Source organism: Medicago sativa, chromosome 5, assembly GCF_051527215.1.
Source record: "Medicago sativa cultivar Bolivia chromosome 5, Bolivia_mono, whole genome shotgun sequence".
Lineage (NCBI taxonomy): Eukaryota > Viridiplantae > Streptophyta > Magnoliopsida > Fabales > Fabaceae > Medicago > Medicago sativa.
Genome location: NC_140753.1, coordinates 41,963,166 through 41,966,305, shown reverse-complemented (window position 1 = coordinate 41,966,305; position 3,140 = coordinate 41,963,166). Strand labels below are relative to the sequence as shown.

Below are 3,140 nucleotides of genomic sequence, written 5' to 3'. Positions count from 1 at the left end.
AAGTAAGATGAATTAAGACGGTCCTAGTATGCACAACCGTCTAAGCATGCAAGTCCCCACACATGTATAATCAACCGCCAGGTTGTAAAGTAGACACGAGGTGACCGTAGGTTTCCCTTGAGGTTACCTATAGCCTAGGATTAAGTGGAATTCACTGAGACATTATGTCTCATCCCAATCCTATTTTGTTTCAGATAAACATGTTGGACATTAAGCTAGTTGCCGAATGGATGATTCAGCAAGTATGCGTTCGTACCGGCGAAAGATGAGATGGACGTTCAAGGATGTACCTTTTTATGCTTGGACAAGTTGAGTTGTATCATTATCTACACACGAATTTAGTTGTATAATGTATTCATTCGATGTATTATTGTTGTAAATTTTTAACGTATCCAGTACTAAATTAATGCACTTGCTAGACTTTCTAGATACGTCTAGTATGGGTGTTACAAAAAGAATGAGATGAAGGGAAGAAAACTTCTTCAACACAAATCAAAAAGGGAGAGAGAAGAAAATGGTTAATTTCATGGACCAAAAAAAAGGAGATGAAGGGAAGAATGACTCGTCAACACAAGTCATAGAGGGAGAGAGAAGAAAAGTATTTGAAGTTTCAGAATACCTTTCAGTGTGTAGAATGCAATATATGTGAGCTCTCTATTTATAGAAGAAATTCACCACTAATATATGAGAAACTTTGGGAACAAGTAATTCACATATTAGATCTAGTACAAAAATATCTCAAATTCAGTACAATATATATATATATATATATATATATATATATATATATATATCATATGGAGTACAAAAAATATATTTTGAGTACAAAAATATATTATTGAGTGCCAAAATATATGTCTAATCACATACGAAAATATATTAGATTGCATACCAAAATATACCAGGACGTGTTCCAAATTATTGTAACAAAATTTGGCGACTATGAAAAACTTTCTAATAATGACTTAATTAATTATTTCATTTAAAATTTCCAAATAATAAAATATATATCAACATTCTTCAAAAAAAAATATATATCAACATATATTTTCCGAATAATTTAAGGGTTAAATAAGTTTTTAGTCCCTACAAAATCATGAGTTTTTAAGGTTAGTCCCTATGAAATTTCAATGGTAATTTTAGTCCTCCAAAATTTTTAAGTTTGTAAAAATAGTCTCTATTTTGAAAACATTTTACAAAAATTGGATAATTTTAGTCCTCCAAAATAGTCCCTAAAAATTCAAATAGGGACTAAAAGTTAATAAAAAAATTTAGGGAGGGACTAAAAACATATTTAACCACTACAAAAAAACTGGTAAATTGCGGCGGTTTTATTACGGCGGTCGCTGATGACCGCCACTTTAAACTGTACATTGTGGCAGTTTTTGAAGCCGCCGCTATATGCTGTATATTACGGCGGTTTCAACCGCCCTTATAGACAATTTGCTCATTGTGGCAGCTTCTCCCGCCGGTATTCTCCAAAAAATTTCACGCTCCAACATTTTAGTTTCCCTCTTTCCCCTTTTTGGTGAAATTATCCCTCTCTTTTCTTCCCGCACTTTTTCTTGAATTAATTCATTATCACTATCTTTTTTCCTATATTTTTCACAAACCCTACAAATTTTCAATTTCCTCCCTCTCTCTCTCTCTCTCTCTCTCTCTCTCTCTCCCAGACACACACAAACCATCGATCTGAACAAACCTCAACCTCTTCCCTCACACGCCCACAAACTGTCTCGGTAGATTTCTTTCCATGACCTTTTTCCCTGTTCGCCCATCCTAGAACCTCTGCCCGCCGTTGCATGTCAGCCATCCTCCGTCGCCGATCCAACCAGGTTTGTTCAATTTCTGGGCTCGTATATATAATTCTTTTAAAGATCTATTCCTTGTATTTGAAACTTGTTCTTATCAATTGGTTTTCAATTTATGAATCAGGTTGGGGCTTTTATTGATTCTGCACTCAATATGGTTACTCAATGATCTTCACGGCCATTCTCACCCAATACAGTTAATTCATATTCTTTCCCTCTCCCTTTTTGTGTGTGTTTTCAAGAATTTCTAAATTCAAGTTATTTGTATGTTCTCATCCACTTCTCTTTGATTTTCATTACCTCAATTTTTAGGGTTACATATTCTCTCGATTATTATTCATTGAGTCAAGTTTGAGTTATATTTGGTTTTTTAAATTCAATTGTTAGGATTTTGCCTTATCTTTTAATGGTTACTGACTATGTCAAAGTTAATCATTCATGAATATCATTATTATCTGTATTAGATTGGATCTGTGTCTCAAAACTATTCTTGCTTGAAAGGTTGCAGAGTTAATTTTTTTTTGTTATTGTTAGATTAATTGCCAGGATATGGATTCTCTCATGTGAATGTTAATTCTAACCGTGATGTGTTGCTTTTCTGGAAACTAGGCCAATTTCAATGCCTCAATAGAACTTTACAAGTTTATTTATCATCACTTATTTATTGGCATATATTTGTAGGCATTGATTTTGGGACAAGATGCTTATTTCATCTTATGGACCTTACAGATTTTGCCTCTTTAATTGGTGTAGTTGTCGATGCTAGTGTGATTTTCTGTGTTGGTAGCTTCACAAATTTAGCCTAGTTCTTGCTTTTCAACTCTTCATATTCTACGAGGAGAGAAGGATTTGTTCAACACTTCAGGTATACAAATGTAGTGTGTTAATGAAGTCACTTCTCTTGTTTGAGGCACTATGCAAAGAACTTTAGTGAAATAAGACTATTTGTCAAAAAGGCTTCTCTTGTATGTTAATGAAGTCACTTCTCTCGTCTAGGCTGATTTCTATGCTTATAGTTTTCTGATTGATTCTTTAACTAGTAGGGGCACTACTCCTTTATGAGGAATAAGACTTTTTGCAAAAGGGAGGAGCAAGTATGAAAAGACTTTTTGCAAAAGGGAGGAGCAAGTATTTTTTTTGGTTACACAGGGAGGAGGAAGTATGAAGAGGTACTTGGAGGTTCAATTATATTGTATGGTATACAATGTAAATTCAGTTTCGTATTCTCATAAAGCTCTTAACTAGCTCAATGTTGTGTAATAGAATGGTTAGATTATTGGAAATATCTTACCATTTTTATGTTATCAACATTTGTATGTTTCTTATCAA

The 3,140-nt window shown here is 33.5% G+C and overlaps 2 long non-coding RNA genes across 3 annotated transcripts; both read left to right on the top strand.

Annotated features, from left to right (window-relative positions):
- The first annotated feature begins 1,311 nt into the window (after nt 1-1,311).
- LOC146922198 (uncharacterized) lies at nt 1,312-2,690 on the top strand. Of its 2 annotated transcripts, none has more exons than XR_015010831.1 (3): nt 1,312-1,835; nt 1,936-2,007; nt 2,565-2,690. It is a non-coding gene; the product is annotated as an uncharacterized LOC146922198 (long non-coding RNA). The 2 variants fall into 2 exon arrangements; XR_015010832.1 differs by having other exon boundaries at nt 2,541-2,684.
- Nucleotides 2,684-3,140, top strand: LOC146922197 (uncharacterized). The gene is made up of 2 exons (XR_015010833.1): nt 2,684-2,776; nt 2,855-3,140. It is a non-coding gene; the product is annotated as an uncharacterized LOC146922197 (long non-coding RNA).